The 24227-nt window shown below is 36.0% G+C and overlaps 1 protein-coding gene across 2 annotated transcripts in view; it reads left to right on the top strand.

Moving 5' to 3' along the window:
* The window catches only part of LOC5566599 (matrix metalloproteinase-2), a 573762-nt gene that overhangs the window by 21944 nt on the left and 527591 nt on the right, over window positions 1-24227 (top strand). Inside the window, exon 2 of one of the 2 annotated variants that reach the window (XM_021849073.1) lies at window positions 20100-20166. The exons of the other annotated variant lie outside the window; for it this stretch is intronic. The gene's annotated coding sequence lies outside the window, so the exon portion shown is untranslated. The remainder of the gene's footprint in view (window positions 1-20099; window positions 20167-24227) is intronic. 2 annotated transcript variants of the gene reach the window in all.

Below are 24227 nucleotides of genomic sequence, written 5' to 3' on the forward strand. Positions count from 1 at the left end.
CTATTAATTTATTTGAAGGGTGAATAACACGAGACATTTTCAAAACTGGTATTTTTTTATCTTTAATATATGTGAATTCGTAAAACAAAATATAGTTTCGTGTTTTGACTAATACTGAAGTTTTGTCGTACTCCTCAGACACTTAGAAAATATCATGTAAATTTACGTCATATGCGCTCGACATATGAAAGCAAGTAAAATTACATTAAAATATATGTTACATATGACGTAATTTTCCATCACATTGAACTGAATATTGCTCGAATCACAACAAATTTCAGTCACATTGGACGTAATTTCACAAAAATAACGCAGTTTGAAGAATAAATACAGAGCCCGTTGGCATGGTTCATATTTGGCAATATGAAACCGATCGATTTTGGTAACATACCGTTCGATTAAGGCAATATACGTTTTAATACCGTGCCAACACTAAACGGTTTGTCAAAGTTTGTGAGATTTTTGCATTTTATATCAACAATGTCTACAATTTAATCAACTCCAAGGTTGTAAGATGATTTAGTAATTCAATTTACAATAAATTGTGTTCGATAAATGCACCATGAAAAGATCGTTCAATTTTGGCACTGTTCGATTTTGACAACATGAAATTTTTGGGCGTTTCAAATTCGTTTTGATTAATTTATTATACATGTTAATTAATTTATTATAAATTCATTATAAATGTTGTAATCGTAATAGGGTCCTAAAGCCCTGTCCCAATTTTAGTACTAAAAGCTAAAGTTAAGGCCAGAAACACATGTTTTTCATTGATTAAATGAAAAACAAAACATTTTTTCCGGTTTTGGGAATTTTTCACACTCCTCGGTTCAAACACAAATTTTCATAATGTCAGATAAGAAAACCCTCGAGTTTTAAAAAATTGCACCCCTGTGACGTTATTGTCAATTCACTGAACGTCAAGCATGATCAATAGTGTCAAGGTTCAAATTTGGACCCATTTTTTAAATTAAAGATAAAATATGATGTATCCGCCAATTGAGCGGAAAAATTGAACACGCTCTACAGTTCTTTTTGATTCTCTGAGCGGAATCTCAAGAGAGAAACAAACAAGTTGATTGGAGTACCTTGCACCTTTTAACTCCGCCCTTATTGATTATCTTTGACAGATACGCGTATTTCGACTACTACTTTCAGTCTTCTTCAGCGTCACTTACTAGTATCCACAACGTTTTTCTACGCTCTACAGCGCTATTCAACAAAACAAGATTTTATCATAAATTAAAACTTTTTGACCCTTTTGTTAAAAATGGACAGTTTTAATTAATCTATATAAATAATCTATATAAATAAAAATGGAATGGTGTTTGTATGTCACGAAATGGCTCACGAACGGGGCAACGGGTTTGGATGATTCTTTCTCTATTTTGTTCGTCAAGGGTTCCGACGTGTTTGTGTGTATTAAAGTTCCAGGATGTTCACCGGGAAAGTCGGAAAAACGAAAGTGAACAGAACTGACATTTTGTATGGGACGATTCATAGCAGCTTTCAACAGCCTACTTGATGGCAAGACGAAGTTTGCTGGGACCACTAGTGTTGAATAAAAACAATGATTGTCATATTGCCCATAAGAGCATAACTGTCCCATATTGATTTTCGAGCCAACATCTTTTCTCATCGCAAGGTATTGGAAAAAGTGTGAAAGAGGGGGGAGGGGTCTAGAAATCTCGAAAAATGACGGACGTTATGTTTGAATCTTCCCTCCCTTCCCATTTTGATCGATATACCGTCGTTGGGGGTTACAATGGGTCAAAAAGGGATGTGTACGAATTATTTATTGAATAACTATTGCAATTTAACTCCAATAAACTTCTAATTTGGTGTGTATGTACTTTGATGGTACATTAACAACTGTTCAAAACATTAAAGAAAAATATTTATTCACAGCGGCACCACAAGTGAATGAAAAACGACCCAATCTCACCCCATAGAGGGGGTGACATTGGGTCACTGTAATTGAAATAAGTTGTTTTTGATAATATGGTTGCAAAACCATTCACAGCTGAAGAATATTGATGAAATACGATGCAAACAAGATGAAAAGATATCTAAGATGTTTCACAAGTATGATAAACCCACTTAAAAGAACGATTATACCAAAAAATTGAAGAGCTATGAGAAAAAATATGTTTACATAAATTTTCTATTTTTTTCCCTCGAATTGTCTTCAAAGTCTCATCCCCATTGCCATGAAGCCTATTGAGTTTCCCCAAAGGTGTACTGAAACAGTGATTATTTTAATTCTTCGCAAATAGTTAAATTTCGGAGCGACATTCCACGATCAATACATTTCAGGCAGATGTTGATGTCATAATCACGATATTTCAGTGTTCCAACTCATTTGTACTTCCAGGAGATGCTTCTATAATATGGAAACACTGATAAATAATTAAATTAAAAAAAAAAACAATCCATTTGATAAAATTTTACGATGATTCTGCGCACGAAACACAGTTGCTGGATTGAGAAGTTGTCAAAATGCGTTGCATTGTTATTCAATGTACGGAATCCTCAAGTAGACTAGTTTGATGTTTCAGAGATGCTGTATTTAGAAAGAATAAACACATCTTAATGAAAAAGAGAACTACCGGCACCGTAAAATGTCAAAAAAGTGGACTTGCAATTTCATTTACTGTCGTTCTTGCTTGACCCAATCTCATCCCCATTTTTGATGTTTTAGACACCGTACCGAAAAAAATAAAATTTTTGTTGAAAAATCAAATACATTTCGGAAAATACGTGTGAAGTGTAATGAAAAGACTTTAAACCTTCTACTAATATAACGGTAGAGGTTAAAGTACATGCGTGATACTTTGCACAGGAGAAATTTAATGTTGTAAATTGTATCTAATTTCAACATACAAGTTTATTGATGTAGTAAACAAAAACTACTATTTCTAAAAATGTATATTGTGATGAATTATGTGTAATCATATGTTCCCTAACATATGAATTATTAATTTTAGTAATATCACCGTTATTAGCTGAAATATTTCATAAATCATATTTTTCCGTTTTGACCCAATCTCACCCCCCAGACCCATTGTCACCCCCATCGACGGTATGTATAAAAATGAGTTATACGAAGCATAACCATACCATTATATTTGTGGAAAAAGGTAAACTTGAACTTAATATGGTTATCCACTAGCCAGTAAGGCTTGAACATCCAATGTAATGCCAAAAAAATTTCCAATCAAATAGAATAAACACTTAAAATTCGATCAATTATGAAGTTTTCAAAAAGCTTCTGTTTCTGAGTAATGTTAAGCTCTTAGTGTAGGAAATTGTTAATGATTAAAAAAGGTACTGGTTAAGTTATTACAATTCATATTCCAAAAATTACTGTTATTCAGAACAGAAGCGATGCTTAAGATAAAAAATAATATTTTTAATGCTTTTTCATGTAGTGGACTTGAATTGTACAAGAATTTGTCAACCTATGCAGAAATTTCAAAGATTTTATTGAAAAATCATTGTTAAATGTCGAGTGTTCGGAATATGAGTCATGTACGAAATTTGAGACAAACGGTAATCCTCTTCAGGATGCATTGTGTGTTGGATGTTACCCCACATCAGTAATCGTTATCAAACGTCAACATCCCACCGCAAAATCGCTAGTGTTTGGAGGTGATTTTAACCTCCAAATTGCCAAATAACCTCCAAAACATCACCTCCAAGTTAGTTCTAATAACCTCCGTTATATGAAATATGGTGGCGCGTCGATCGTCGCAAGTTTATCGTTAAGCAGTCAATTAGCATGAAAATTGTACGGTTTTGTCTCAAATTAAGAACATAACTCATTATCCGAACACTCAACTTTTTTTAGAGAATTTTCAAGAAAATCACTTCAAATTACTAAACAGAATGATGAATTCTTACATAAATGATGTCTTTTATGTTTAAAAGATGTAAACTTTCAATTTTTACCTTTGATATTGCCACCGTTGGAAATATTAGTCATGATCGGAATTTGAGAAAAAAATATAATTATATAAATAAATAAATTTTCCATCTGTTTTCCCCCAAAAAACGAATATCGATAAAGTAAATGAAAAGATTTAATCCTCTAATACCTAAAATTTTATTTTCGATTTAAGTATTATATTTCGTTATCTAAAATCGTTCTAAACACGTTTTGGGCATTTATTTATTTTTATTCGCAAATTTTTAAATTTTGGTTTTTGATTTTTATAATTTTTATTTTTGAACATCCCTAGCTTTTTTCATTATTTCTTGAAGCCTTTTCTAGTTGTTGATTTTTGGCAATAATAAAAATTTTAATTGTTACGGTATTTTTAAAAACATTAAATTTTTATTTTTTTTTTTTTCGAGCGTATTTTATTTTCTGTGTAACTAACGGAAAAACAGGTTTGAAATGATTTTAATACCACCAGGCTCTTTGTTTGTGATAGGTTAATCGTAGAAAAATATAAAAGGTACGATTTTCTATATTACACGTTAAATGAAGCCCAGGCATTTGTAGGTTATATAAGAATGCAATTTTTCAAACAATTTCTAAAAATACAAAAAAGTTTCAAAAGTCATAAAAAACTTTTCTTATATGCGTGTTATGAGTCAAGGTATAAGCCAAAAATAAAATCATTTTGATTTGCGAGCTACGAAAAAATACACAAAATTCCAAAGTATACCCCGTCTAAAGGCGGGGTTGGGTATTAGACGGTTAAGCATGTTCTAAAAAGTGTACATGGGTAGAAATTCGAACTCAAAATCATGATTATGCACCCTAATATCATGATTCCAGAACGTTTTCATCTTATGTAAATACACCATGATCCGGACTCATGAGTCAGATTATCGTAACGCAACACAAGTCTTATGTTTTTTAGCTGATGTCTCGAAATCATGCAGCGAATTATCAAAAATCATGACTCGCGTATCCATTTCTGCTCTATTTATAAATCTGTCAGTCGAACCAATAAAGTGGAAACAAAAAAAATATGCTAGAGCGAGATTCAAACCATGAGCCTTCTAATTGAGAGTAAAATGCCAAACCGCCAATGTATCGTGTTGAACTATGGGTGATTGATGCGAATGAGCTGAAGTAAAGTGCACCGCTTAGTGATGTCACTTTGGACGTTCATGAAGAATCATGATTATAACTCCAGGAATCATGATTTGTCGTCCTGATATTACGACCTAAGCAATTTATGAATTCTATGAGCTGTAAATCATGATGTGGGAATCAGATTTTTATCCGTAAACATTTGGAGAACTCATTGAGACATGAATCTTTGATAATGTCGTCCATGATCGTGGACAATGTTTGAGAACAGTGCACTGGTATACATTTAATAAAGTGCCGCACTTGGCAAAGCTTCGCGGAGCACCAAGTGCTTCGAAGAGCACGTTCGAAAAACCTCTGAAAGTACAACATATGATGACGGCCAGGTGATTGGCAGAACATGGCGACGGAAGCATTCCAATTGTGTTATTTTATTGAAACGAATGTGGCAATTTTAGAATCCGCTCGTGTCCGCTCCCATTCGGTTGACCTGACAAATTGGCTCCTTTGTTCGGGGGCCTGATGTGACACGAATTTGACGTTTGACCCGGAGTTCAATCACGTTTGAGGTTATGCACCCCTACCCCTTTCATTTCCGTGCAATGGTTTCATGGTCCTGTGCCAAAAAGCGCCTACCCCGTGGTTCGACACAAAGTGGTTGTTTGATGCACTAATGCGGTTGAAGTGTCGTGCGTGGACACAATAATTGATGTGGTTTTTCCGCATCGCAACGTAAACTGTCAAGCGGGCGGAATGAGCTCACCGCATGTGGAAATTCTAATCTGCTTCATCAATCGGATTACTGAACTTTAAAACTTTTTTTTTTTTTTAAGACGAAACCTGAAAGAATCAATTAGATTTAAAGTTGAACCGGAAATTTCCGTAAGAAGCGACAAACACACATACACATCCCAACATTCAGAAAAGTAATTAGATACGAAAAGCCAAAACGCTAACTTTCGAGCATGACGTGACAATGGGGAAGTAAATCGGAAAGCAATGACATCGGAGAGCCCTCGTCATCGCCGTCGCAGAAGTGCGGAAAACTTGCAATGAAAGATGAGAAAAGTTTCACCTGCTGGTAAAGTTCCGCATCACGGCCGGTCCCGCCCGTAGCCATTCGAAGGGAAGTTAAAGTTGTCCGTATAAGTTTAGAGCTGCCGTAGAAGATGCTGGAGTTGGTGCACCCGGGAAGGTATAACGATATGTTCTCCGGTTGGCACTCATCTGGATCGAATGATGCTGCAGGTATCATTACGATTGTTTATGCTTTCGCGTGAGAACGAACCGTAACGGGCTTAAATATTTCTGGCGCAGTTTCCCGAAGTTACGGACAAGAATGTCGAATAACATATTCATGAATTCGGCCGGCTTTTGCCTGCGAAGTCTAGGATCTTGAATTATCATTCTTTAAACTGTCTGCCATGTGAACGAGAATGATGGTTTTCATACATTTTCGTTGTTATTTTTCTTTCTGGCGTTATATTCCAATTAGAACAGAGCTTATATTTAGCTTATTAACATTTATTATTAGTTATTCACTGAGAGTTTTCCCTCATTTGAAGTTGCACAGAGATTTAATAAATTAAGCTTGTGATTAGCTAACCTATCCTAAAGTGCACAAATCGAGAGTTCAAAATTAAAAAGTCAATAACGGCGCCGGCCACGTCCTTACGATAATCGGGGAAGGAAAGGAATGTTAGTAAGAAACCAATCTGAAGCAACCAAAAGCACAGATAAAAGGGTATATTTTGGCTTAAGCAGCTTACTTTTTATGTAATAAACTGAACTACAGTTCACATACAGTTCATTTATTCTTCTTTTTCTTGGGATTATGTCCTCACTGGGACAACCTGCTTCTCAGCTTAGTGTTCTTATGAACACTTCCACAGTTATTAACTTAGAGTTTTCTTTGCCAAAGTTGCCATTTTCGCATTCGTATGTCGTTTGGCAGGTACGATGATACTCTATGCCTAAGGAAGTCAAGAAAATTTTCATTACGAAAAGATCCTGGACCGACCGGGAATCGAACCCAGACACCTTCAGCATGGCTTTGCTTTGTAGTCGCGGACTCTAACCACTCGGCTAAGGAAGATCCCTATTAGAAAACATAATCGATTGGATTTCTGAGGAACCAAATCGGTACTACTGATATTTGACCATGCAACGTAACTCTCAGGTAACTCTGCTTAACTTTCATCGCAACATTGAAGCACTTAAGCGCAATTTCTCACGTACTTATCAATTCAATTCTTGGTAAAGGAGTTAATTATTCTTCCCAGGAACACCCCTCCCGACTGTTATTCCTACGGCGAACCACGATGATGGAGATGTTCTCGTAGAATTTCGCCTGTTTTATAATGTTCCATCCAACTGAAAGCAAAACAAAACCTCGTTAAAAGGAACACAACTCTCCTCGCCAGACCAACATTGGCGCAGTACACCTGCCGCCTCCACAATACTCGCTCGCTCTCCACCGGAGCAAGAAAATTATAATTTACATAAATTTAAAACAAAATTTACTTTCTGTTATCTATCTCCCGGAGTTTACCCGCACTAACAGACCAGCCAGCGAAAGCGCAGATACATCCAGGAAGAGGGCGCGCGAAAACAGTCCGTAACAACGAAATCACCTGATAAACATCATTCTTCGTCTGCTGCTGCCTTGCAAATCTGCGTGCGTATTTCGACTCTGCAAAGGCCGCGTTGTTGGCGACATCCGGAAATCTTGAGCTACTACTTATTCTGGTTGTGATTTTCCTGTTCGGCCCATTACCGTTGCTGTTCGTTTCTGTCCTCGCTAGCTCTCTTGTCCTGGCAGGTGTCGACAGAGCGTGTAAAAAATTTCCGCACCTGGGTGAGTTTTCTCCCGGCGAATGTCACCCGGAGAAGATAAAATGTTGGATGGAAGGTACGTAAACTGCCGTGTGAAAGATTGGGGTCACCTTTTGAAAATCATTCCATAGTGTTCTCTGCGATTACATGTCAAATTGAGGCCCTCTGGCCGAATGGATCATCAAATCGAATTATGAACTAACAATTAATTTGATTTCAGTGCTGAAGGGGCCTTCCTTAGCCGAGTGGTTAGAGTCCGCGGCTACAAAGCAAAGCCAGTTAATAAATGTGGAAGTGCTCATAAGAATACTTAGCTCTCCCAGTGCGGCCGTAATGCCTAGAAGAAGAAGAATTGTGCTGATGTGTAGGGTTTAGAAGTGCGCCCCAAATATCAAAGACCCTAGGGTGGTTCGAAATTTTATAATGGTTAGATATTCAATCACCCATATCTTGTTTATCTTCCTTACCATTAAACAGTATTCTGTGAAATCTTCAGTTTTCAGTGATGATTTGAAAGTGGCTTAAAATCGATTTAGGTTTACATGGAAATTACTATGGATGTTTTTTAAATGTTCCAATCACGTCAGTATTGTTATAGTTATAGTATTGTTATAGTTTCATGGTTAAAATTTATTCTCAACTCTCTTTAAACCTTAATCAAGATTGTTGCTGACGAAGTAAATCTTTTTGAGCTAATTTTATTCGGGATTTTTAGAGGTTGGCAGGGCCTGAAAAATGGCAAACTAATTCATAAATATCTCTTCTCCCATTCGTTGGATTAAATTGCTCTCTTCAGCAACATTTTTTATTATCGTTTGAAGAATAAGTTTTCAATGTGAGATGATAAGTTTGTACTTACTCGCCGTTCTTTCCAAGTGAGACAATTTCGAGTTTTACACCACTTATAACTATTAGTGTCAAAGCAACTAATATTCTTAATTGGTATTTTGCTTTCCTGCATTACACGCAATTCGTTCAAGATATACACATACACAGGTAGGGTGATTTCAAATATTATTGCTCCTAGATTTTTTTTTCCGTAGAATCCTCCATGGGGATTTGATTAGTATTGACTTTATGGCCTCCTGGTACATGAGAATGTAGCTTGAGAACCCCTGTGCAGTGTCGGAGTTATTTACGTTTGTGTGTTTTGTCATTTCCCTTTCAAACAAACGAGTCACACAACAAAGTCAGTGAAAACAAAAGACAGAACGAGCGGAATTTAGTCTGATTTTCTGGAGAAATCACCGTTTCTGTATAGGGTGTCCCAGAAAGTATGGGCATGACTTTTACATACTACCATTTCGAGACTAGTGAAAACAAAATTTATTTTCATATATTTTATTCTTGCACTTATTAAGAGGAAAATAACCATCATCGTTTAACAAATCTTCAAAACCAGTTTTTTGCTTAAAATTGAAGCAATGCACATGAAAATGTTTCATTGCATAGCACTTGCTATCTGTAGGGCAGTGATAGATTTTCATGAGGATTTCTTTAAATTTGAACGGAAAACTGGTTTTTCATTTTTGATGATTGCTGATGATTCAATGATGGATTCTTCTTTCTTCCTTAAGAGCAGATGTTTATTTTTTAGCGTTTTTTTTCGCTACCTGTTTGTTGATGATGTTTCATTTCTAGAAGCTCATCATATCAATTTTGCACAAATTGATGATGATCAGACTATCACTTCTTTTATTGGAAATTATAAACTTAAGTCAACATTAACATTTGAACAGAAATTCAAAGTCAGATTTTTCACTGTGGTCGATTTTGAAAGAGTCAAACCCAAGTTCTCGAAAACATGTAAAAATAAAAAAAAAATTGGCCTATCCAAAATTATGCACATTTGAGATAAGTAAATTAGGAATTAATTATTTTTATTTTCATTGATCATATCTGAAAAGCTATGTTTTTTGTTAGAATTTGTCCATTATGTCAAATGTATCCTTACAATTTTAATTATTTTAGACTACCAATACATTTTGGACCGTCAACGTGTATATTTGGACACCCGGAATTTTAATCACATAGCGACAAAGTCCATTACACTGGTTGTTAAATATGCTTGCCCATAGTCTAATCAATCGATTGACAATGTAAAACCGAAGAAATTCTACACTTTTAGTTCAGAAATCTGAAAAAAGTTTTTGTTTACATTTGAAACATTTCTGACGGCTTCAATTTCTGTGTGTAACGTGTTGTAACGGTTGCATGGATTGAACCGATCAAGTTAAGTTAATTTCAGATAAAATAAACACATTTTATATGTACGAACGGTTGATGCAAGTGCGGATAGTTATATCTTTCCAAATGGCATGCGAATTGAGTTGGCTTTTCGAATTCTGGGAAATTTGCAGGAAAATGGCCCAGAGAGTTCAAAATATATAGGGGTCCAAAATAAATTGGTTACCCTAATCACAGAGATATAGACAAAACACGTTTGAGTTATTTTTTCTGGGTATCCCCAAAACTTTTTAACAGGAGTGTTGGAACACTTTTTTCTAGGAGAGCAAGAGCAACCGTCAACCACAATGCACAATGCCGGTGGTCGGAAATGGTCTGAAGCCTGTTATATTAGCGCTGAAAAGTGTGCCGGAAAATGTAAATGAAAAATTAGATCATGTTTCACGTTACTTCCGCTTACTGAAATTAATGGACCTTGGGGGTGAAAGTTGTACGAGCGCGCGCGTGGGTTTCCTCGGAGGACATGTCGTTCGTTGCTGCAGCATTGTTTCGGAAACCAAAGGTACCTACAAACTGGAGTTTGTTGAGTCAAATTCGCAAATTGGATGTTTTCAGGTTGGGCCCACTTGGGCCCAATTAGGGTTGAAAATGTCGCTCTTCAAAGCGCACTCCATCAGAATGCCATCCATTTAATTAATTGCCAAATAGATTTTGGGGTAAGCTGGACGACAGGGGTGGCGAAAGGGTGAAGATCCCTTTGATGGCAATCGCCTGAAAAATGTAGGATGCATAGAGCAGCCCTAACGGTGCTATTTATTAGGTATCAGTGTCAACTGCTTTTTGAATACTGTGCCTAATTAACGAGGTGAGGCAAAATTTATTAACCAATGAATTGTGTGGGAAATCTGGCAAACTCAAAATTGCGACTATAACTACCGAGCTTTCGGGAATGAACAATATACATTCAAATTGCACAGATAACCAAACGTAAATTGGGCACCCAATTTGCAATGACGCGAGGTACGGACTGCGATAGCGGATGCCAACGATGATGAAAAATGGAGCTTTTTGATGAGGTTTTTATCATTTGACTGTAGTGGTTTATGACTTTGTGCAAGGTGCTCGGACGGGTTTGGTAGTCAAATATGATGCAGAAGAGTTGTTTTAAGAGTGTGAATATTCCACGGGAACAATTTTGCTGAATTGAATTACTTTGACAATAAAATCATCTTCGGTTTCAAAAATTTTTTGGTTAAAAACCATATTTTTCTAGCTTATGTTAATTGCGAAACTGTTCTGAGGCATCTTCGGAAAGGTCATTCATAATCATTCAATAGATTGTTTCGAAATATTTCGATAGTTTTTTTTTGGCTTCAAAAACCACATTGAGGGCATATGTGGTTTTTTGAAGGTTAAATTTCAATCTAGCATGAGTCCTAGATATTTAACTTCATCTGACCAATTTATTGGAACCCCTCTCATCGTGACATGTCTACTGAAGGTTTCAAATAAAGAGCTTTTGGTTTGGGAGAATATTGTAAGTTGAGTTTTGGAAGCATTAGGAGAAATCTTCCGTTTTTGCAAGTTTATAGAAAAAGTATCCAAACATATTTGAAATCTACTCCAGATGACACGGGAGGTTTTGTCCTTTGGCAGAGAAGCCTGTGTCATCCGCAAAATAATGATTTTCGACATCCCTGAAATAACTTAGGTAAGTCCGATGTAAAAATATTGAATGATATTGTAGGACATTCGAGCTGAGTTATGGCTCATACCACTGACGACAATGCTCTGAATATCTGAAACTTTCCCGTCGCTAGCTACGTAAATCAATTCTTCTGGCAAAATTAATTTAAAAGTTCTCCGAATTGGAATAAAATTTGGAATTTCACTTTGCGGCTGTCCCGATTTCCACGTAATTTCACCACAGCCCATCCCAGATGAACGAACGAACGAAAAAAAAACCGATACTCTATCAAAACAGGAAACCAACGCCACTACCGCTCGCAAACCACTCTTCATTAGAGGGCTTTTGCCCTGGAGCCGATTCGAGTCAGGACCTCGCTCTCGCCACTACTGTAAACCGGCGCGGTCAGGCCCCGCAATTTGCATTACAAACAGATAAGTGATTTTTAATATATCGAATAAAATATTAATAGAGCAATTTACATTTTGATTGAACAACGGCAACGGCTGATGCTATGGTATAGGGTGTATCTTCGTGCAACCATATGTGTCGCACCATCATCCCCGGTGGGGGATTCCCGTTTTTGTGGTTTCGCCCTTCCGCTTGTCAAAAACAGGCCTCCAATAATGGTAGCAGCATCATTAATCAACAACAATAGGCAGCTCTGCTCGCGATACCCTGCCATTGAAGCTTCACAGGTGCTTCGCTTCAATAAGGTTTCCAGCAGATAACGGATTTTTTTCTTAGAATTAAATCGCATTAAATAAAAACATTCCTTTAACTTAATCGTGAGAAAAAATACAATAAATTCGATGTCTACTTTTAGTTACTTTTTTTTACTGTACATTTCTATTTTTTCACATTTTTTATGTTGTTGCATCTCCAATGGAATTAAAAGCCCAAATTCAAACTTCTTCTTCTTCTTCTTGACATTACCTCCTTACTGGGACAGAGCCTGCTTCTCAGTTTAGTGTTCGATGAGCACTTCCACAGTTGATAACTGAAAGCTTTCTTTGCCAAAGTTGCCATTTTCGCATTCGTATATCGTGTGGCAGGTACGATGATACTCTATGCCCAGGGAAGTCCAAGAAAATTTCCATTACGAAAAGATCCTGGACTGACCGGGAATAGAATCCGGACACCTTCAGCATGGCTTTCCTTTGTAGCCGCGGACTCTAACCACTCGGCTAAGGAAGGCCCCAATTGGATCAGAGAAACTTAAAAAAAGCTTATTATTTTAAGAAGGCAAAAAATCAACCAAACGTTTGGCCAAATGTCTATAAGCCAAACATTTTAGGTGCCAAGATATACCGGTTCAATAAAACTGCCTACATTGTGATCTCTTTATGTTAGACTATCACAAGAACAATTTTTAACTTTTATAATTTTTTTGAGTTGATACACTGGATACGTTCTTTTTCTAACATCTGTTATTTGACAAATCTAACAACTTCATCTAAACCTTTAATAGTTAGCACGCTGAACACTTTTTGGGAGTAAATATCATGAGTAGCTTTCAGTATGTAGAATACACCACGATTTTTCGGGGAAATGATGCATTCGGAACATCGTTTTCTGGAAGTAGTTCATTCGAGAAAACGTCATTCGGGGAAATTACCTTCGGTGGTATATTGGACAATCCCTTTAAATTTAGAAATACCTACATACATGTATTTTGGTTAGCGAAAATTTAATTAAATAATATAGAACGAGCTCGCCAACATATGTAGAAAATGGCATCTTTTGCGTTTATAAGCATACTGCAACAATTTGATGTTTACTGCATTGATCTATTTGTTACATATATTTTCAAACCCCTTCTTCTTCCTCGTAGACGATTTTTTTGTTAAAAAAAAAAACTTATTGCATTAGCCCGTAACAAGGGCTGATAGCGGCCAGACAGCAAATAATAGCGATTTAAATAACTTTACCTAATAAAACCTACATAACGTCAGAGTTGACGATTTTCGATCATCTCTATAACGCTTTTGCATACAAAAAAAAAAATCAAATTATTGCATTAGCTATAACCAGGGAGCAGCCAGACAGCAAAATCATAGTTACTAAAATGATCAAAATAGTGATTAAAACTTGACTTTAGAACTAATTAATAACTAGATTTTCTGGGATTCGCATTGCAATTTTCGAAAACTTTCTCCGTGTTGGCAAACATTGACACATTATCGAACTGCATCCATGAAACAAATTTGGTTTTGTGTGTAAAATAACTGATTAATCACGAGTTGAAAAGGTTGCAACACTGTTGCGCACTGTGATTGTCATGACAATTTTGCTTTTGATTGAACCCCTATACGCAAAAGTTGGGACAAACGGTTGTTGCTTGCTTTGTTGTTTGTTTTCCGTCTGTTTTGATGATAATTTGATTAACTGTACTTAGAAATATTTATTAACAGTCATGTGTCCGGAAGAAAACTTTTTTTTCGTATAAAAATATCTCGTTCTATTTGAAAACCTAATTACAAGTTTGCCTGAAAGAGGATACCGTAAAATGGGGTGAAGTTGATCACTTTTGAGCGATTATGATCTAGAATCTCAAGTAGGGTACATGCATCATCATCCAAATATTTTTAAATCCTATACTGGATGGATGTTTATCGAATTATACAAACGATTTTTTTTCGGAATGTTATCATCATAACAAAAACATTTTTCAGAAATCAAAATTGATTCCGGGGTGAAATTGATCAATTACTGCGACAGGTTTCCTAAAATGAAGAGACATGCTATTTACTAAATTTGAGGTCACTGATCCCGAATCAAGTCTCAAAAATCTTACAACGTTAAAAAATCGGTCTATTTCAGAGTTGAATGTTGTGAATTACACAATACACCACATTAAACGCCTAAAGGTATGCAATTTTCTTTGAAATTCGCTACTCGCTGGCAAAAAGAAACTTTTTTTTTCTGACAATGAATTTTAATCCTCAATGCAAATTTAAAACTGGGCTCACAGAACATATCTTGAATGTATGAAACAGTATATTTAAATTGTGTCTTTATAAAGCCTTGGCAATAGTCGATATTTTTGAGTAGAACACTTCAACAGTTCATCGAACATTTCCTTAAAAATCTGTTCTTTCAATGGTTTAACTATTTGAACGGCGATCCGAATTTATAAACATCAGGAGCAGCTATCAGGTAATGCGATATCACAGAAGTTGTGATTATTGACAAAGAACCATAGCTCTCTTGGCAGCTTATACATGTGGGTACGGGAATGATCAACTTCTCCCCACTGATCATCTACACCCCGAATTACGGTACATAAGAGATTTTCCTTCATTCTTACGGGATATATTTTGTAGATTGCATACTGAAAATTATCATGTTGATAACTTTTTCACTATTTTTCCAATTACTTATGGAAAGCTTTTTTGAGTAGTATAGATGAACAACCATAAGTTATTAACAAGAGGTGAATGACACGACGCGTCCTAGGACAACTTTCATTCTTGGCCATGCCCCTTATGAACCATAACATAGAAAGATAAGAAGAGTTCTGTCATAAGAGAATTCCTAGTTATTATAAATTCCTCAATTCCAGAGAAAAAAATATTAGGAAAGATTTTCTGATTTTGTTCCATGAAGTGTACAGTAGATGACTAAATAACACAAATAATTTGATTTTTTTTCAGATGTTATTAAAATGCAAATAATTTTCCGAAAAAATAGTCTTCTAGAGTTTTGAAGCAAAGAGGAAAGTAATCTCAGAAAGTTTTTTTGGGAAGTATATTTGGCAGAATTCTAAAAAATCGAGAATATATTTTAGACATTTTTTGGTAGAAGTTGCAGAAAATTGCTTGCATACCTTTCGTAAGAGTTATGATAAGATATCTTCAGAAGGAAAAGAGAACATATCTTTCGGCTTTCTATCATCAATTTATCTGAAAAATTTTCCCGCAATTAATTCACCTGGCCTGTCATAAATATGTCTCGAGTTCCGAAACTTGGCCAGAATTTTCATCGCAAAGTTCTTCTAGAAACGCGACTACATTTTTCAGTTATTTTTTCAAAAATCCGTTTTTGACGCAAAAATCTGCAAAATGTCATTGTACTCTTTTGGTTTAAGTATCTTATTCATATGGACTTTTGTGACTTTTTTGTGATTAATATTTTTTTTTCAATGTTCAGGGACTAAGTCACTAAAAGCTGACTCGCTACCAGCCCTGCGCAACGCTTACCCACAGAGTGCTACGTAATTTGAGAACTGTGCCCACAAAGTTAAAAAAAATGTAAGTGAATCCTAGCTAATGGCTGCAAATATGATGCTTGAAATATACCTTAAATTATTGGAGTAATCCCTGGATTGATTCTTGAACAAATCTCTGATAAAATTTCGGAGGGAGCCACAGCCAAGATTTAGTACTTCAGTAGTTTCACTATTGTAGTTAGCTCAATACAGGTACAAAAGGAAGGTTAAGAAATCTTCTGGAAAATTTCATGAACGAAAACTGAGAAAAAATATCGCGAAATACTCAAAAAAAAAACTAATTTGGTGGCATTTTGAAAAAAAAAAAAAAAAAAAAAAAAAAAATATATATATATATATATATATATTATATATATATATATTATATATATATATATATATGCAAAAGTTTGGGTTCACCCCCTCAAAAACGTACAAAAGTGTTCTGTCCATATCTCTGTGATTACACGTCCAATTGAAACTCTTTAAGCCGCATTCGAAAGGCAAAGAGTTATTCTTACTTCGTATGTATTTTTCCAAAAACATTTTTTGAATTTTGTATACTAAATTTATACTTAAAGTTGTGACATTTGTCAAAAAACACACTGAAAAATCATATCTAATTTCCTCAGCATTGGGTCGACCAAAATTTTAAATCAAAGTGTCATTAGAATCGTAATCTTATATTATTTGAAGAGACCCCACGAAATTTTGGCGGAAAAATCTGGAAAGTATTCAAAATCAATGAAACAGTCAGTCAAGTCATCGTGCAAAAGTTTGGGTTCACCCCTCAGTATGGTGCAAATCGTGCAAAAGTTTGGGTTCACCTGAGCCACACGCACATCATTTTTGTCAATATCTCTGCCATTTTTCAACCGATTTCAATAGTTTAAAGCTTTTTTGAGCGCAAATAATGGTGCGTACATGATTGGTTTAAGATTTCACAGATTTAAGTAAGTTTAGGTGAACCCAAACTTTTGCACGATACACCATACTGACGGGTGAACCCAAACTTTTGCACGATGACTTGACTGACTGTTTCATTGATTTTGAATATTTTTCAGATTTTTCCGCAAAAATTTCGTGGGGTTTCTTCAAAGAATATAAGATTACGATTCTAATGACACTTTGATTTGAAATTTTGGTCGACCCAATGCTGAGCAAATTGGATATGATTTTTCAGTGTGGTTTTTGGAAAATGTCACAACTTTAAGTACAAATTTAGTATACAAAGTTCAAAGAATATTTTGGAAAAATACATACGAAGTAAGAATAATTCTTTGCCTTTCAAATGCGGCTTAAAGAGTTTGAATTGGATGTGCAATCACAGAGATATGAACTGAACACTTTTGCATGTTTTTTAGGGGCTGAACCCAAACACATATATATATATTGGTCCTGTTAATTAAACAAGGGGTGGCCTAAAGGAATGAAATTCAAAGAAGTATTTGTAAGATAATTCACGGAAGAATGCATTTCAAAATCCGTAACACATCCTGTTTTTTTTTTGTTTGAAGAAGCTTTTAGACAAATTCTTGGCGGATTTTCTAGAAGAATCCCAGACAGAAATTTTGAAAAAAAAATAAATCTTTGGACATTCCTTGAAGTAATCTTTGATGAAATTATGATAAGAATCATTGGAGAAACATCAATGTGTTCCTTGAAGAATACCAAAGGAATCCTTGTTGGATCTCTAACATAAATACTCCTTGATAAAATTGGAAAAGAATCTACAAAAATATAGAGTGCACATCCCTGCAGAAGTCCATGTTTGAGTTTCTGGCGAAATCCTTGTAAGAATTTTTTGAGAGTTCCAAAACACTGGTGGAATTTTAAGCAGAATCATTAGAAGGACTTATGAGGAGTCCCATGATTAATCCTTGATAGATTTGTTGAATTTCTGCAAGAACCCTTGATACTAAATAAGCTACCTTGATATCAGAAACAATACATCGTGTTATTTCTAGAAACAACAATTATGACGTTCATATCAAATCAGCTTTTATATTATAATTTATACATTTAAAAGTTGCTGATGAATTTTAGTAGTGGATTTTGGATAAATCCTTGAATAAAAAACTTCTGGAAAGTTCGACCATTATTGCTTTCAGGTTTTGGCAGATTCCTTGCAAATGCTTTTTCGAGGAGTCCTGTATTGTTTTTATTCAAGGACCGCTGGGAGAATCCTCAGTACTCATCGGCTTTTCATGCACGGATTACCTGGAAATTACTTCAGGAGATCTAGAAGAAATGCCTAGACGAATCTATTAGATTTACTAAAACCTGTAGAGATTCCTGAAAAAACGCCTAAAGAAATTCTCACAAACATTAATCAAAAATACTTACAAAATGCTGAAAAATGTGGAAAAATCTTAGGTTAAGAATACCTAGGTAAACGATCCAAGGCATAAATCTGATGTTATTCCTGGAAAAAATCTCTGGTGGACATTACCAGACGAATACTTATTTAGAAATTACTGAAGATAATTCGTAGTTGAAATATCTAGGACGAATCGCTGAAATTATTTCTGGGGGATGCTTAGAAATATTATAGAGCATTTTTGATGATAGTTCTTCGAAAAATTTCCAACGGAGAAACCAATAAAAGTTACCTTGCCTAATACCGTAGAGATGTTTCTGGAAGAATTAATACCCACGGAGGAATTCTTATACGAATTTCTTGGAGGGTTCATGCAAAGTTGTTTATGTAGGAATCTCTGTCGATATTCACAGGAATGAATTCCTGAAAGAATATGTAGAAAAAGTTCCCAGAAATTCAGGAATATCTAAAATCATTCAAGTTTTGAATATGTACGGAAATTGCATTGATAAATTCCTGTAAAAATTCTCTAAATTATGTTTAATATTTTCACCTGTGAGCATATTTGTAATGATATTTTTGAATTTTCGAGCTACATTATTTATTTACGTAGAATACAATACTGGTGGCACTAACGACACCATGGGACGTAGCCAGGATTTTTGTCAGGGAAAGGCAAGCGACCTCAAAAGAACATTTACGAATTTCACGCAAAACGATCATTATATTAAACCTCTGCCCCATTTTTGCAAAAAGATAAATCCAGATGAACTCTAAAAAGGAATTCCTCCAAGGATTTCTTCAGGATTTTAAATAATATTTCTTACAGAAACTTGTGGAATTCAAGAAGAAATACGTTAAGTTAAATATGCTCTGAATTATGCATATGTTTTTTTTAATGTTCTTCGAGGTATTTATAATAAATGATAGTAAACCCTGCAGTAAATATTAGAAGATGTTTGGAAGAATTCGTTCTTGAATATTTGGACGAATCCCAAGTCAAGTCATTGTACTTTTTCTAGGGAAAACCACAGGGTTAATTCTTTGACAAATCAATGCGAGAAAATAGTGCTCGAAACAAATTTTTAGCGAAAAAAATTTCGCATGAAAAATTATAAAGAAAAACAACAGCGGTGAACAGTTTTTAATAATTCTTCATAAAACGATTTCCACGTGGTCACCCTATCCACTAGGAGAATAATTCTGGCAGCATACTTCAGCCCAGGGGGCTGGATAGTAGTGAGTGGATCCTACTTACCTGTAACGAACCATGTTGTTTTTAACAGACCCTCTCCCGGTGCGCGATTTTCGTGATTGTTATTGTTTCAACCTGATTATCGACGGCAACCGCGCCGCGCCTCGATGGACAACGGGAGTAATAATATTCATATCGGCGAGTGCGCGTGCATACTTAATTCGATTGGATGTGTTTGATGATTGCGATAAAAGTTGGTTGGTGATGAAAGGGGGAGAGAATGGGGGTGGTCAATCATATTCAGAGGGGACAATTTGCCAATGATGATGAGCCTTGTTCGGTGACAGGAGCGAAGGGAAATTGATTTCGATGTTGCTGCGGATGGAATTCCTGAACAGGAGAAGCAGCATATGTTTGCTCGGGAAACTGTGGCTGGCAGCAGTCGATGCTATCGGTGATGATTATTAACATGTCATTTTGATGTTGGGACATGTTTGTTTGAGTTTGTAATGATGCTACTGGATTGTGCAAATATTAAAATTGTATAATTATTGAATAAATCGTGAGTCTGTTGCTATTGTATAATTAATAGATCATTTTCATGTTTTATATTTTCAGGTGAGTTCCGTACTTCTTCATTTCCACAATGAACGCTAGTCATAGTGTTGATTTACTTTGCAGTCTCGTAAGTATGTTAACTTCGCTGAATACTATTCAACTCAACAAGAACTTTCTTCTTGGACACCGTCCTGAAAAAAAAAACGTTTTAGAAGTTCAAGTCTTCTGAGCAAAAGTAATATTGATTCTCTGAAACTACAACTTCTTTACTCCCGTAGGATTCCTAGAGCATTATTGAAGAACTAGTGGTCCCGGCAAATTTATCTTGCCATCAAGTAGGCTGTTGAAAAACGTTATGACTCGTCCCATACAAAATGGAAGTTCCGTTCACTCCTGTTTTTTCCAACTTTGCCGTTTAATATCCTGTGCTTTTAAGATACACAAACATGTCGGAACACTTCAGGAACATAACTAAGGAAGGATTTTTAGAATCCGATAGCCCGTTATCAAGCCATTTCGTGACATACAAACACCATTCCATTTTTATTTGTATAGATGATAGAAGATAGAAGAAGATATCCGAATAAAATCAGAGAATAACTCCGGAGTGATTCCTAGAGGAACTCCTGAAGCGTTCCTGTACTCCACAACTCCAAGATAATTGCTTGAGGAACTCCGAATAAATTCCTGATGAAACTATGGAGGAAATCCGAAGGAATTCCCAGTGGAAATTCAGAGGAATTTATAGAGCAACTCCAGAAGGCTTTATGGAAGAACTTCGGAGCGATTCCCGATGGATCTCCGAAGGAACTTCTGAGGAATTGAAGGATGAAATCTAGAGAAATTATTGGATGAAATCCAAAGGATTTGCTGGAGGATATCTTGAGTAAATTCTGGAGGAACTCCGGAGGAAATGCTGGAGTTATTTTTTTTATTTTATTTTATTTTATTTTTTTTTTTTTTGAGGAATGCCCGAAGCAACTCTGAAGGAATTTCTGGAAGAATTCTGGATGAAATGCTGGAAGAATTCATGGGGTTATGTGGAAAAGTTCCTGGAGGAATTCTTGAAAGCACTACGGAAAAATTAAAAAAATAAAATTAAATAAAATAAAAGGTATCTAAAAAAATTCCGGTGGAGCTCTGAAGGGATTTCCGGAGGAATTCTGAAACAATTTCCGTTGGAATTTCTGGAGGAACTCTTAAAAGAATCCTAGATAAACTCCAAAGAGTTCCAGGAGGAATTCCAGAGGTGTTTCTGAAAGAACTCCGGAGTAATTGCTTGAGGAACTTTGGAGAAACTCCTGCAAAAAACAAGGAGAAAATTCGAAAGAATTTCCTATGGAGCTACGGAGCAATTTCCCAAGAATTACTGGATGTATCCAGAAGTATCGGTGGAAATCGGAGGAAATTCCGAGGGTTTGCTTGTTGAAATCCAGAGAAATCGCCGAAAGAAATTTGGAAGCATTTCCGGAAGCACTTAGAAAAATCCTGGAGGAACGCCGGAGGAATTACACGGGGAACTCTGGAGGAATCACCAGAGAACCCGGAAAAACTCCCGGAAATTTCTTGAACAACGTAGGTGGATTTCTCTGCTGAAATGTTGGAAATATTTTGAAGTAACTCCATGATAATTGCTAGTGGAACTCTGGAGGACTTCCAAAGAATTACTAGAGGAACTCTGATGAATTCTTGAAGAAATTCTAAAAAAAATCATGGTGAACTATGGAGAAAATCCGAAGGAATTCCCGGTGAAGCTCCAAAAGAATTCCCGTAGAAAACTCAAGGAATTCCCATAGGAACTCTGAAGTAACTACATAAAGTAGGGGAAGTGGTGGCAAAATGATCACCATGCCTTTTACCGAGAAAAAACAAATTTAATTGAATTTTAATTACTCACGGACGATTTATAGCATGAATTGGAGTGTTCAGGTTGATATGGAGGTCAATTGAAGTGAAAATATCAACGAAAACTAAGATTTTAGAAAACCACGTTTGAAAATTAGAACTGACGTAACTTTTGGCTCGGGAGTCTTGAGGGTTTTCAGTGAGGTGAATATCGTTATTATGATACAATTCAAATCTGATACCTTAAGATTTCTTTTTTGAATGGGTTACAATCATTAATGGATATATTGTCGGGAATGCAATGAAAAAAATCCATGAGATACTCTGGAGAAATTTATGGAGGATCTCAAAAGGAATTCCTGTAGGAACTCCAAATCAAGTGCTGGAGGAACTGCAGAATATTTTTCTAGAAAAACTTCAAAGAAATTTCTGGAGGAAATTTTGATATAAATTCCCTGAAAAAAAAAACCTTCGAAGGAATTTCTGGAGAAAAAAGCCAGACGAAATTCTCTGGACGAAATTTTAGGAGGAATTGCTATTGGAAATCACCCGAGAAATTCCTGGAGGAGATCCCCGAAGGAGCTATTGGGGGAAATCCCTGGAGGATTTTTTGGAAAAAAAGCTCCGAAGGAATTTCTAGAGAAACCCCCGGAACAATTCCTTGGAGAAATCCCCAGATTAATTCCTGGAGGAAATCTCCAGAGTTCCTGGGAGAAATCCCCGGAGAAATTATAGGGTGAAATCTCTGGAGGAATTGCTTTTGGAAATTCCCTAAGGTTTTCGTGGAGAAAATTCTCGGTAGAATTATTGGGAATATCCCCGGATGAATCTTGGTATTCTCGGAGGAATTCATGGAGAAAATTCCTGGATGACTTCCTAGAAGACATCCCCAGAGGAAATTCAGGAAGAATGTCTGGAGTAAATTTCATGGTGCAAATCCCCCGAGAAATTGCTGGATAAAATCTCCGATTAAATTCTCTGCATTCCCCTTTTTTTTTGTAGAGAACCCCAGAGGATTTTTTTTGAATGGAATCTCCGAAGAGATGCCTGGGGGCCGGGGAAGAATTTCTGGACGAAATCATCGGAGGAACTCCGGATAAATTCTTTGAAAAAATCCCTGGAATTTCTGGAGGAAATCCTTGAAGGGATTTCTTAATAAATTTTTGAAATTCCTGGACAGAATCCCCTAAGGAATTGTTATTGAAAAGTTCTTGGAGGAATTCTCGGAAAACATCTTCGGAGGAAATTTCTGGAGAAATTCCTGGTGCAAATCCCCAAATAAATTTCTTTAGAAAATTCCCAGAGGAATTGCTCTATGTAATCTTCGGAGGAAATCCCAGAAAGAATTTCTGGACGAAATCTCCGGAAGAATTGCAATGGAAAATTTGCTGAGAAATTCCTGGAGAAAGTTCCCGGATGAGTTATTGGTAAAATCCTTCGGCGTAATTTCTGGAGAAAATCCCCGGTGGTGCTTCTGAACGAAATCCTCGGAATAATTCTTTGAGGAAATCGCCGTAAAAATTTCCGGATGAAATATTCAGACGAATTCTATGTCGAAATCCTCGGAGGAAATGCTATTGAATATCCCAGATGAATTCCTCGAGGAAATTCTCGGAGGAATCCCTAGACAAAATATCCGGAGAAATTCCTGGAGCAATTCCCCAGAGAAATACCCGAATGAAATCTATGGAAAAATCCTCTGGAAAAATCTCCGAAGGAATTTCTGGAGATAATCCTCGGAAGACTTTCTGAAGAATTTTTGAACGGAATGCCTGGAGGAATTCTCGGAGTAAATCATTGGAAGAATTCCTAGGGTAAATCCTCGGGGAAATTTTTGAAGGAAATCCACGGAGGCATTCTTGGCGGAAATTCCCGAAGCAGTTGCTGGACGAAAGCTCCGGAGAAATTCCTGGTGTAATTAACCACGAAATTTTTGGAGGAAATCCCCGGTTAGATTCTCTGAAAAAATCCCTGAAGAAATCTGGATACAATGTAGAAATTTAATATTGTGAAGAAGGAATTCCTGGAGGAAATGCTAAAATCAATTCCTGGTAGAAATCCATGAAAGAACTCCTGGTGCAATTTGCATTTTATTTTTTCTAGTTGAGTTTGTCAATGTATTCAAAGGACTAGTAGCAATAACGTCATCCAATCTTATCTCAGTTGATTTAACCCGTTAACGCCCAAGGTATCGCACAATTGAGCATAAGTCCCGAAATTGTTATCAATAGTTATGTTCCCCTAAAATAAACACAGTTTCAGCAAAAAAATAAATAAATAAATAAAGTCTATGGTGAGGATCTAAAAAAAATCTTAGAAGAGTGTCGTTGATATCTGATAGCT

This window comes from Aedes aegypti, chromosome 3 (genome assembly GCF_002204515.2).
Source record: "Aedes aegypti strain LVP_AGWG chromosome 3, AaegL5.0 Primary Assembly, whole genome shotgun sequence".
NCBI lineage: Eukaryota > Metazoa > Arthropoda > Insecta > Diptera > Culicidae > Aedes > Aedes aegypti.